This window comes from Schistocerca gregaria, chromosome 9, assembly GCF_023897955.1.
Source record: "Schistocerca gregaria isolate iqSchGreg1 chromosome 9, iqSchGreg1.2, whole genome shotgun sequence".
Classification (NCBI taxonomy): Eukaryota; Metazoa; Arthropoda; class Insecta; order Orthoptera; family Acrididae; genus Schistocerca; species Schistocerca gregaria.
Window position 1 is genome coordinate 83,592,143 of NC_064928.1, and position 13,503 is coordinate 83,605,645.

The following is a 13,503-nucleotide window of genomic DNA, read 5'->3' on the forward strand; positions in this document are numbered from 1 at the left end:
TATGCCCTCTCTTCCTGCTGACGTTATGGAGATATCACGTGTCCGCAACTAAGGAGTTTTGATCTCAGTATAACTGGCTATATTACTGTTTTTTTTTAGAACCTATTGTTCTCTGGGAAAAATGTCGACGTCTCGTTCGCAAACTGCTGGTGATATCGGGCGACGAACTGACCAACGAGGCAGGAGCACTCTGTGATATGAAACACGTTTAACAAGATCACGAGGAGAAGGCGGCAAGTACCATAACCAAATTTCCCACTAACTTAGCTCAGTGGAAGAGGGGTCAAAATAGGGGAATACGAGTCTTGGCTTATCCGTAGACATTCGACCGTTTCTGAGAAAACGAAGGTAAAAGTTTACGCGGTACTTCATGTGCCTTTTATAGAATAACTACTTCAACTGAAGAGTTGGGACAGTGGCTAGCATTACGGCTTTACACTTTTGCTCCAAGTGTTCGAAACCCGATTACTTTTTTACTTTTATTTTTGATTTTCATTTATTTGCCCATGTCCGCAGAAGATTACTACAGGAACGTATATTGAAATAACGTTGTCCGTACTCGTGTACTAATTCCGTGTCTGGCGAATAAGCTTAGGAAAAGAAAAAAAATGACTGCAAAAATTATCTGAAATTGTTTTGGCGAAATTCCTATTGTGTATCTTTGGTCATAATCAATTGCAAGTGCCATTTTTCGGGAAAGTGGTACGTTATGCGCGATTTGCTGTGAAAATATGAGCGACGCGTGAAATGTTAACCGATATTAATCACGTTTCATTCTCGAGTGAAATTCATATGAAGAAATGTCGCTGTGGCAGGCGTACCTTCACGCGATGCTTGTGTTGCTCGAGATATTCATGAATTTAGAAGTAACGATAGAGGCTCTGATCACTTCCTCGTTATTTCGAAGATTGCAGTATCCACAAGACGGGGGAAACAAACAAATGTAAAGAAAATCCAAAGCCAAAACTTGAAATATAAAGTTCATCTTCTACAGGAAGAAAGCAGAAGGAAATAATACGAGCAAAGTCCCAAACAGGAATTTCAAATGGCTGACACTAAAGACAATATTGAAGAACAATGGGAAAACCATCATAGCTAATGAGGTTCTAGAAAAAGTAAAGTATCGAACCTGAAAAGCAATACAGAAATAGCTATTAATAGTTAAAAAAAACTTTTAATGCAAACTGACAAATACGAATAAATGAAGCCTGATAAATATATAAATAGAAAAGCAGTGGAACAAATAGTAAGGTATCGTAGTGAATCCTGGGAAAGATTCATTGCTAATGTTGAACATGAGATTCACAGAAGACAGACTATAGTGTTTAAACTTACGAAGCATGTGAATGAAACAGAGCAAGGTACTGCAGACATAAATATAATAACAGAAAATCAATGGATACACTATGACAGAAATTTGCAGTATGATGAATATAGTCAAGAGAATTATTCCATAAAATCGGTTATAGCACTATAGATCAAATAGACATAAAAAATAAAAAGCAACCGTAAATGTAACAAAAAATAGAAAAGCTGGTGGCCTAGATTGCATTAATGCTGAATTAATCAAATATGGATGAACCATTTTTAAATGTGTTGAAGGAACTGTTCCATATCTGAAGAATGGGACACAGCTAAAGTTATTTCTATATTTAAAAAGGCAACAGGAAAGACAAAGGAAAATATAGACGGATAATTGTCATATTTTTCTGTATTCCGTCTTTCCTCAGTTGCTTTTCATCCGTGGAGGTATTTTCAGTCTATGCAACTACTTGATGGCAGTTTGTTTATTGCCATACGCGTTTCGCTTCTTTTATTTGTGATGCATCTTCAGTGGTCTGTAATACATGTTTCCCTTTATACATACAATAAACATTTTATGTGGTAGATACAATACGTTGCTATGTTACCTAATGTAGTGTTTTGCTCTTGGTTCTTAGGTTAGGCTAAAAAGTTGACTCTAACCGAAAAAACAAGAGCAAAACAAGACAAAATGTAACACAGCAACATATTGTATATACTACGTGATACGTTTATTGTATGTACGAAAACATGTATTACAGTTCACTGAAGATCCTTCAGAAATAAAAGAAGCGAAATGCGTATTGCAATAAGCAAACTGACTGCAGTTAGTTTCATAGACGGAAAATACCTGCACGAATAGACGAATAGGTTTACTAGATGCAGAATATAACTGGATAATTAGTAGGTGTAGCTTACCATAGGTTACTGTTAAATTCGTTAACAATATTCCCTAGATAGCCCCTAGCAGTTTAATGTAGGTCACTGTCTTATTCCTCAGTATTCACTAGATAGCCCCTAGCAGGAAAATAAGCACCAGATCTAACTTCTACAACACATTTTTATTGTTTTTCATCGTTGAGTGTCCTTTCTGATAATAGAGTGTAACTGTTAACTTTGTGTGGTAGTAGGTTTCCTTAGCTAGATGGATAGGGACTGTGTCTGTTGTGTGCGGATGCAGGAGGAGTTGGCCAAAGTCCAAACGTAGCTGGAATCTTTGTTAGCCACAGTCAACAGGCTCCAGAGTGCCACCTTGAAGTGCGGTGGAGATGGGGTGCCTGGGGCAGCCTCTGCTGTACTAGATGTGCAGGGGGGATGTCACAGCTCTCTGTCACTGAGTCGACCTCAGGTGTGACTGAGCCAGCTAGCCCACCCTCACCTCAGTGTGGGTGGCGGACTGTGTCGGGGTCTCGAGACTCAAGACGAAGGCTGCATGGGGAACGCAGGCTCCTGCCAAATCCCATGCATTCTGCTAATCGATTCAGTGTGCTATCTGATGCTGGGAGGGGGAGGCTGAGCCGGATCGGAATGCACCTTCTGCCAGGATAGTGGCCACTCCTTCAGCAAGGTCCGGGCAGGCACGTGGGGGTTGGGGTTTGTTAGTTATTTGGAGCTCCAATGTTAGGCGGGTCATGGAGCCCCTCAGGAACATAGCGGCTAGGGCGGGGAAGACGTCCGACGTGCACTCGGTATGCTTGCCGGGGGGCCTTGTCCAGGCTCTTCCGGCGGCTTTCGAGTATGCTGGGTGCAGCCAGCTGCAGACTGTTGCACATGTCGGTACCAACGATGCCTGTCGTCAGGGTACCGAGGAAATCCTTGTGTCCTTTCGACGGCTGGCTAAATTGGAGAAGGCGGCATCCATCTCTTGAGGAGTGAAAGCCAAGCTGACGATCTGCAGCATTGTACCCAAAGATCAGGGGTCGCACTACACACAGGAAGCAGCTACATGGGTAGCACAGTACTTGTGGCGTGCACACGGTATTTTTTTTAGATTAGGCTTCTCCCCACGACAAACAAACCATTGGCCTAAAAAATTACCAGTTCATGACACTGATGTAGGTGTGCCAACTGTAAAAATTGTTAGTTCGCTTGAACTGGTCATTCCAAAGGATATAAGTATGCTAAACCTCATGTTAGTAAATTGTCGGGGTGTCTGTAGCAGGATCCCCGAGTTACTCTCCGAAATAAATAGTAGCAATGCCAATATTGTATTAGGCACCGAAAGCTGGATGAAACCAGAAATAGACAGCAGTGAAATTTTGAACTCCGATTGGACAATGTTTAGGAAGGATAGGACTGATGCTATGATAGGTGGTGTGTTCATTGCAGTTAAAAGCTGTTTAAACGCAGTTGAGATCGATGCTGGGTCGGACTGTGAAATAATCTGGATAAAGCTGTCGACCAAACAAGGATTGACGATTGTATTTCATAGACCACCAGCATCCGCAACAAACATCTCAGAACGTTTCAGGGCAAGTCTTGAGTACATAGGAAATAAATATGCAAATTATCCGTTAGTTATAGGTGGAGACTTTAATATCGCATCCATTGACTGGGAATTATTATTATTTATTTATCATATGGCTAATACAGACATATCATGAAATTAAATTACATATACATATGTGCATATTGACACACAAGAAACTTAAGTTTGTCTTTGCAACTGAATATCCAGTCCTGCATTCCAGAACACTGCATCTGGAGTTGCTAGCATGAAGTCCTCTTTGGCGCCGTGATAGGCTCGAATCCTGCATTCACTGACAATGTGTTGAACAATCTGGTATGGAGCCCCGCAGTCACAGGCTGGATCAGGCAGCTTCTTCCACTTAAAGAGAGCATCGCTGCATCGGCCGTGGCCGGTACGGATTCTGTTGAGAGTAGTCCAGGTCTTGAGTGGTAGGTGGAACCCACTTGAAAGTTTAGCACCTGAGATGATGTTATGCAGGTGCACATCTGTCACTGCTTCCCACAGACATTTCCATTCTTCAAGAGGTTTGAAATCCTTAGCAGCCATGTCAGCAGCATCGCACAGAGTTGGATGGCGTGATTTCGATCTCTTGCGATTTAAAAGTGGTAGGTCGCTATGCACGGGTAGGTTAGAATTCCTGGAGACCTTGTGGAATTCTCTCATAAGGGCAGTACATCTGCGTAGATCAGGAGGCATTATACCGGTTAACAGTGGAAGCCAATAAACTGAAGTAGATTTGATTGCACCAGATATTATGCGCATTGTCGTATATTCAGTTGGGTATCAACAAGCGTTGTATGATGACTGTTCGTCCATGCAGGTGCACAATACTCAGCAGTTGAGTACACCAAGCCCAGAACTGAAGATCGCAGCGTTGTTGCTGACGATCCCCAGGTATTTCCGCATAGCTTGTGGAGGATGTTATTTCGAGTCCTCTAACTTTTGAGCTAAGTTAAGAAGGTGTTGTTCGAAGCATAGTGTACGATCCAGGATGGCACCAACATATTTTGGGTTCCAGTTATGACGAAGAATTCTGCCTCTGAAACTTACTTCCAGTTTTACGTTCGCCAACCGGTTATTTAGATGGAAGCTACATACTTCTGTTTTAGTCACACTGAGTTGGAGTCTCCAGATTTTGAAGTAATTATCTAATGCACACAGGTCATTGGCTAGAATCTCTTCTGTTGTCTTTATTTCCTGGTGTTTTACGGCTAGAGCCAGGTCATCGGCGTAGCAGTATTTTATGGACGAAGTGTCAGGTAGATCAGATAGATATAGGTTGAACAGTAAGGGTGACAGAACTGATCCTTGAGGCAATCCGTTGTTTAGCTTCCTCTCCTTACTTATGTTGCTTCCAGTGTTTACCTGGAACTTCCGATCACTTAGCATGCTGTTAATCAGTAGAGCCATTGTTCTGCAGGGTATGATGCGGAGAAATTTGTAAGTAAGACCTTCCCTCCACACAGTGTTGAAGGCGGCAGTTAAGATCAACAAATGCCACAGATGTTGTCTTCTTCATTTGGTATCCTGACTCTATAAAGGATGTGAGAGACAATAGTTGGTCGCAGCAGCTACGCTCTGGTCTGAAGCCTGCCCGATAGGGAATATTACACGTTTATAACAGGGGACGGAAGCAGAGACTCGTGTGAAGTTACTCTAGGAGCGCTCTCAACATACAACCTTGAGCAATTGTTTAGACAACCAACTCGAGATGGGAACATATTAGATATCTTGGCGACAAACAGACCTGATCTTTATGAGGAAGTTAATGTAGAAGAAGGTATTAGCGATCTTAACGTCGTTTCGGCTTCTATGTCAGTGAAAGTTGCAAAAAATACCAAAGAAACAGCGTAGAGTTTTCTTGTTTGGGAAAGCAAAGAAAAGTATCATTAATGAATATCTTGATAATCAGCTCCAAGCATTCACCACGGGACACAATGATATTGAACATCTTTGGTCTGGTTCAAATGGCTCTGAGCACTATGGGACTTAACATCTGTGGTCATCAGTCCCCTAGAACTCAGAACTACTTAAGCCTAACTAACCTAAGGACATCCATGCCCGAGGCAGGATTCGAACCTGCGACTGTAGCAGTCGCGCGGTTCCGGACTGAGCGCCTAGAACCGCGAGACCACCGTGGCCGACATCTTTGGTCTGAATTTAAAGGTATTGTCCAGCCTAGCAAAAATATAGGAGAGGGAAAGGATCCACCTTTGTACAACAAACATATTAGGAAGTTGCTGGGAAGGCAGAGAATTTTGCACAGTCGTTTTAAACGTAGTCATTGCCTCACTGACAAACAGAAAGTATACGAAATGAAAGCAGCTGTCAAAAGATCAATGAGAGATTCTTTTAACGAATTTTAAAGCAACATTTTATCTGCAGATTCTAAAAATAACCCCAAAAAATTTTGATCGTACGTAAAATCTATGAACGCAACAAATAATTCAATACCTTCTCTTGCTGACAGTGCGGGTAATGTAACAGATGATGATAAACAGAATGCCTAAACTCTAAACCTAGCTTTCAAAAACTCGTTTACGGTAGAGGACTGCAGCACCATTCCGCCTTTCAATTATCAAACAAACGCAAGGATGGGCGACATAGTGTTTAGTGTATCTGGGATTGTAAAACAGTTTTGATCCTTTGACGCCAGGAAGGCATCCGTCCCAGACGGTATCCCCGTAAGATTATATGTTGGCTAGGCAAACCTACGTTTCTAGCATTTGTAGACTTAGAGAAAGCTTTTGACAATGTTGACTGGAATACTCTTTTTCAAATTCTAAAGGTGGCAGGGGTAAAATACAGGGAGCGAAAGGCTATTTATAATTTGTACAGAAACCAGATGGCAGTAATAAGAGTCGAGGGGCATGAAAGGGAAGCAGTGGTTGGGAAAGGAGTGAGACAGGGTTGTAGCCTCTCCCCGATGTTATTCAATCTGTATATTGAGCAAGCAGTAAAGGAAACAAAAGAAAAATTTGGAGTAGGTATTAAAGTTCATGGAGACGAAGTAAAAACTTTGAGGTTCGCCGATGACATTGTAATTCTGTCAGAGACGGCAAAGGACTTGGAAGAGCAGTTGAACGGAATGGACAGTGTCTTGAAAGGAGGATATAAGATGAACATTAACAAAAGCAAAACGAGGATAATGGAATGTAGTCAAATTAAATCGGGTGATGCTGAGGGAATTAGATTAGGAAGTGAGACACTTAAGGTAGTAAAGGAGTTTTGCTATTTAGGAAGTAAAATAACTGATGATGGTCGAAGTAGAGAGGATATAAAATGTAGACTGGCAATGGCAAGGAAAGCGTTTCTGAAGAAGAGAAATTTGTGAACATCGAATATAGATTTATGTATCAGGAAGTCGTTTCTGAAAGTATTTGTTTGGAGTGTAGCCATGTATGGAAGTGAAACATGGACGATTACTAGTTTGGACAAGAAGAGAATAGAAGCTTTCGAAATGTGGTGCTACAGAAGAATACTGAAGATAAGGTGGATAGATCACGTAACTAATGAGGAGGTATTGAATAGGATTGGGGAGAAGAGAAGTTTGTGGCACAACTTGACTAGAAGAAGGGATCGGTTGGTAGGACATGTTTTGAGGCATCAAGGGATCACAAATTTAGCATTGGAGGGCAGCGTGGAGGGTAAAAATCGTAGAGGGAGACCGAGAGATGAGTACACTAAGCAGATTCAGAAGGATGTAGGTTGCAGTAGGTACTGGGAGATGAAGCAGCTTGCACAGGATAGAGTAGCATGGAGAGCTGCATCAAACCAGTCTCAGGACTGAAGACAACAACAACAATGCTACAAATATAGCACCATTCTTATTCATCATCTATCAGAGATCCACGAGACTGGAAGAAGACCCAGGTCATACCAATCTATAAAAATGGTAGAAAATCGGATGCACATAATTATCGGCAAATTTCACTGACATCGATTTGTTGTAAAATCATAAAAAATATTTTACGTTCAGACATAACGACCTTTCTAGACTCTGAGAAGCTCATCTGCAGAAACCAGCACGGTTTTAGGAAACAGCGGTCATGCGAGACACAGCTGGCCCTCTTTGTGCATGATATACAACAGGCTCTAGATCCCGGCTCCAGAAAATAAATGCATGGTCTAATGACTGGCAGTTATCTCTCAATATTAGTAAGTGTAACCCACTGCGTATAGCAAGACAAAAATCCCCATTAGTGTACGAGCACAAAATAAATGCCCAGTCTCTGGAAGCGGTAACATCCGTCAAGTATCTGGATGTGACTATTCGAAATGATCTCAAATAGAATGATCAGATTACACAAGTAACGGGAAAGGCGAACTCTAGATTGCGGTTTATTGGTAGACTCCTGTAGCGATGCAGTACTTCAACAAAGGATATTGCTGAAATACACTTCTGGAAACGGAAAAAAGAACACATTGACACCGGTGTGTCAGACCCACCATACTTGCTCCGGACATTGCGAGAGGGCTGTACAAGCAATGATCACACGCACGGTACAGCGGACACACCAGGAACCGCGGTGTTGGCCGTCGAATGGCGCTAGCTGCGCAGCATTTGTGCACCGCCGCCGTCAGTGTCAGCCAGTTTGCCGTGGCATACGGAGCTCCATCGAAGTCTTTAACACTGGTAGCATGCCGTGACAGCGTGGACGTGAGCCGTATGTGCAGTTGTCCGACTTTGAGCGAGGGCGTATAGTGGGCATGCGGGAGGCCGGGTGGACGTACCGCCAAATTGCTCAACACGTGGGGCGTGAGGTCTCCACAGTACATCGATGTTGTCGCCAGTGGTCGGCGGAAGGTGCACGTGCCCGTCGACCTGGGACCGGACCGCAGCGACGCAAGGATGCACGCCAAGACCGTAGGATCCTACGCAGTGCCGTAGGGGACCGCACCGCCACTTCCAAGCTAATTAGGGACACTGTTGCTCCTGGGGTATCGGCGAGGACCATTCGCAACGGTCTCCATGAAGCTGGGCTACGGTCCCGCACACCGTTAGGCCGTCTTCCGCTCACGCCCCAACATCGTGCAGCCTGCCTCCAGTAGTCTCGCGACAGGCGTGAATGGAGGGACGAATGGAGACGTGTCGCCTTCAGCGTTGGGAGTCGCTTCTGCCTTGGTGCCAATGATGGTCGTATGCGTGTTTGGCGCCGTGCAGGTGAGCGCCACAATCAGGACTGCATTCGACCGAGGCACACAGGGCCAACACCCGGCATCATGGTGTGGGGAGCGATCTCCTACACTGGCCGTACACCTCTGGTGATCGTCGAGGGGACACTGAATAGTGCACGGTACATCCAACCCGTCATCGAACCCATCGTTCTACCATTCCTAGACCGGCAAGTGAACTTGCTGTTCCAACAGGACAATGCACGTCCGCATGTATCCCGTGCCACCCAACGTGCTATAGAAGGTGTAAGTCAACTACCCTGGCCAGCAAGATCTCCGGATCTGTCCCCCATTGAGCATGTTTGGGACTGGATGAAGCGTCGTCTCACGCGGTCTGCACGTCCAGCACGAACGCTGGTCCAACTGAGACGCCATGTGGAAATGGCATGGCAAGCCGTTCCACAGGACTACATCCAGCATCTCTACGATCGTCTCCATGGGAGAATAGCAGCCTGCATTGCTGCGAAAGGTGGATATACACTGTACTAGTGCCGACATTGTGCATGCTCCGTTGCCTGTATCTATGTGCCTGTGGTTCTGTCAGTGTGATCACGTGATGTATCTGACCCCAGGAATGTGTCAATAAAGTTTACCCTTCCTGGGACAATGAATTCCCGGTGTTCTTATTTCAATTTCCAGGAGTGTACGTTAGTTCGCCCAGTCTTAGAGTATTGTTCGTCTGTATGGGACCTTTACCAGTTAGGTTTGTTTCAAGAGATTGAGAAGGTCCAAAGAAGAGCGGCAAGATTCGTGACTGGTACATTTAGCCACCGCGTTACAGACCTCATAGAAAGTTTGAAGTGGGACACACTTGAAGATAGACGACGTGCTAAACGGAAAGGGCTGCTACTAAATTCCGAAATGCGATCCTCGCCAAGGATGTTGAGCACATATTATTACCACTATCGTTCAAATCGTACAATGATCACCATTCAAAGATAAGGGAAATTAGAGCTCGTACTGAGGCGTTCAGACAATCGTTTTTCCCTCACCCGATCCGCGAGTGGAACAGACTGGGGGAAATATGACTTTGGCGCAAATTTTGCCCTCCGCCACACACCGCTTGGTAGCTAGCGAAGTATATATGTAGCTGGAGAATATAAAATTTATGTGACAATTCTTAATCAAAGATTACAGACTACCACTGATGCATTCATCTCAGAATAACAATAAAGCTTCAGAAACGGTCGTTTGTGTAAAGGTAATATATTTATAGCAAGAAAAATGGTTAAAAACATAGGGAAATTGGTTTAGAAATGCGTTTAGCATTTAATTATTGTGAAAGAGCTTTTGGTAATGTAAAAAGACGTCTTTTGTGAAGGATACTCTAAATAAAAGGTCTTCCTAACTATGTTATTAATACCATAAATTGTCTATATGTAAATGCAAAAATGGTTATAAGTTCAAGATCGAAAACGTCACAGAAATTTTTCATAAATCAGGGTGTTCGACAAGGGTGCATTCAACGACCCACTGCGCTATCCGCCACTATTAGATCTCCCCACCCAGCAGCGTCGCGCTACATTACCCGCGATCGAGAAACGCGCTGTTGCCGTACTCCTCAGAGCGCGGCCCGCTGTTAAGCCGTCGTCACACGGACCGTGCTGTCGAACGTTAACGTTGAGCGTGCCAAGTTCAACGTGCTGCTGAACGCTCAGGAACGATGCGACTCGTGCACACGGTACGTGGGCCCCAACGTGGTATACGCGATCGCAACGCACTCCAGCGGCAGTTGAGGGATGTTTCCGTAAATCACACTGTTTACTCAACGGGCGCGTGTAAAATTCCCACGTTTGCTCTATTAAAACGAACATTTCCATCGTCCACAAAAAGGAAAGTACCGTGTCCAATCAATAAGGACACAGGCTTATAGAAGTTCCATTACAAACAGTGCGGTACAAATGTAGAATACTTCTCCACATTAAGATGAACATTATTTCATCATTCCCACATTTTAGTAAAACCCCAAGGTCAATCTTACCTGATCACTGTTCCTACCCAGCAGCAGAATCTCTGCAACACGTGAATTACGAAGCGTAAAAGAAAACGGAGCGAAATATCTTTATACAAGTAGTGCAAGCTGTCCTGTAGATTAAGCCAATCCAACAGTACCCCTCAAAAAAGGTGAACTTATATTTACATAACATCAAGTATTATACCATATACTTATATTAAACTAGTAAGAAAGTATCAGAACCTAATGAAAACGCGAATGCTAGGGAAAAAAAATTGGTAGTGTTAGGACACGAACCACCTCCTCAACAAAAACTCATGATGAGTCAGAGACGCTGATCATCATGCTAACCAAACAACGCGCTACTCAGACTTACACATAGCATGTTACCCGCTGCTGAAAACGTTAATCGTAGATAATTATGTTACTAATTGAAATTTAATTATAACAGATTGTACCAAGACCGATGCGTTTTGGGTGGATCTTCAGTGTGTCGCTGCCTTCAAATAGTCTACACTCATAATACGCAAATTACAATAATTCTTTTGCCACGAATACGATGTTTCTCATTATTTTATTGTAACGAATCACACAACTAACAACGGGTTTTCCAGTGATTCTCAATTTGCTGGTGCTCAGAAACGGCATATATACATATAGGCTTGAACTAAATGCCAATATGGCGCCTCACAACTCTGTACTGAAGGGAGACGGTGTGCGTGTGACGTAGGTGGCGTTGTGCCATCTCATTGGTCATCGCTCAGACGCACGCTCAGAATGTCTGACATGCCAGATATTGCTCTGCACGTTCGGAAAGACTCCCGAACGTGCTATTCCACTATATGACGTCAGAAACTCGGCACGCTCGACGCTGAACGTTCGGGTACACGGCCCGTGTACCGACGGCTTTAGCATCGCAGGCCATCCACAACACTCAGCGATTGGCCGCCCAGAATATACAGCGACACCAGCCAGCCACCAGCTCCATAAACTGCGGAGCCGCTCCTGAAGTTCACAAGCCAGTTCTCGTCGTGCTGTTCTACTCCACAACTAGAAAGTGCCACGCTGCGGTGGGCCTCTGTTCTATGTTGATTTGGCTGCGCTCTGGACTTAGAATCCGATGGCTACATTGGAACTTAGACTTAAACGATCACTAGGCTTAGTATGTTAACGGACTTGTGATTTACGGCGAAATTCTGCATTTCACTTGCACTTCCTGGACATTTGCATTGTTGTGTTAGCAGAAGAGCCAACACCGTGTTACGAGTGGAGGCCGAAATGCACGCGTTTTAGCTCACGCAGGCTGGCGTGAGGAGGGAAGTACTATACTGACGTGAGGTCTGGAACATAACAAGGAATTAGAATTCAGAAAGCGGACGAAATTGGTTTGATACTTACCTTTAATCCATTAATGATGAACGTCGCTCTTGACGGTACGTGACTCACAATATTATGTGTTCAGAATACATTCATAGTAACTGAATATGGCGCCTTGCTAGGTTCGTAGCAAATGACATAGCTGAAGGCTATGCTAAACTGTCGTCTCTGCAAATAAGAGCGTATGTAGACAGTGAACTATCGATAGCAAAGTCGGCTGTACAACTGGAGCGAGTGCTAGGGAGTCTCTCTAGACTAGACCTGCCGTGTGGCGGCGCTCGGTCTGCAATCACTGATAGTGGCGACACGCGGGTCCGACGTATACTACCGGACCGCGGCCGATTTAAAGGCTACCACCTAGCAACTGTGGTGTCTGGCGGTGACACCACATGTATAACCACCATTAAGTCATATAATTTCCATAAAGTATTCATCAAGAACTCGGAGCTCGGAAACATAATTATTTTGTATCAGTGTTGGTGACATATTTATTGTGCAAGTCCTGTTATAACACGCACTTTTTTAAATTTACATATTGACGACCTAGTTATGAAGTGGCAACATGAAACACAGTTACGAAGTAAAATAACAGTCTAGGGTAGCGTTAAATACTCTGTCATACGCTAACAACCAGATAATTGTACAGGAAACAGAAGGTAATTTATAAAGAGCAGTGCATAGATTGAGCCAAAACGCTATACATTACAATTTAACATTACCTGCAGGTAAGACAAAGATGATAGTTTACAAGGAAAGTACCTAGTCAGACCGAAAATAATAATAAATGAGAAAATTTTAGAACAAGTATCGCACTTGAGTTATCTAACCTGTGATATTATTGTAAAGTATGACAAAGACATTGCGAAGAGGCTTATTAATAAATATCAAGCTATCGGTGGAATATTTGGAAGAACTTTGGGAAGGAAAACGAGAAAGGAAACACAAGTGAAATTCTATAAAGTTGTGGCTGTACCTATTCTTGCATATGGTTTCGAATCGTGGCCAGTAATTAAAGAAAAGAAAAATCATTTATACAGGCAGCAGATATGGAGTTCATGAGATATGTAAGAGGCTGTAATGAAATGGATAAAATAAGGAATCAAACATTAAGACCAGACTTAAAAATCATTTCAGTTAATGACAAACTAGACGAGAATAGAATGAAATGGAAGGATCATGTTGACAGAATGATACAAAAAAGACTTGCCAGAAGAGATAATGAACT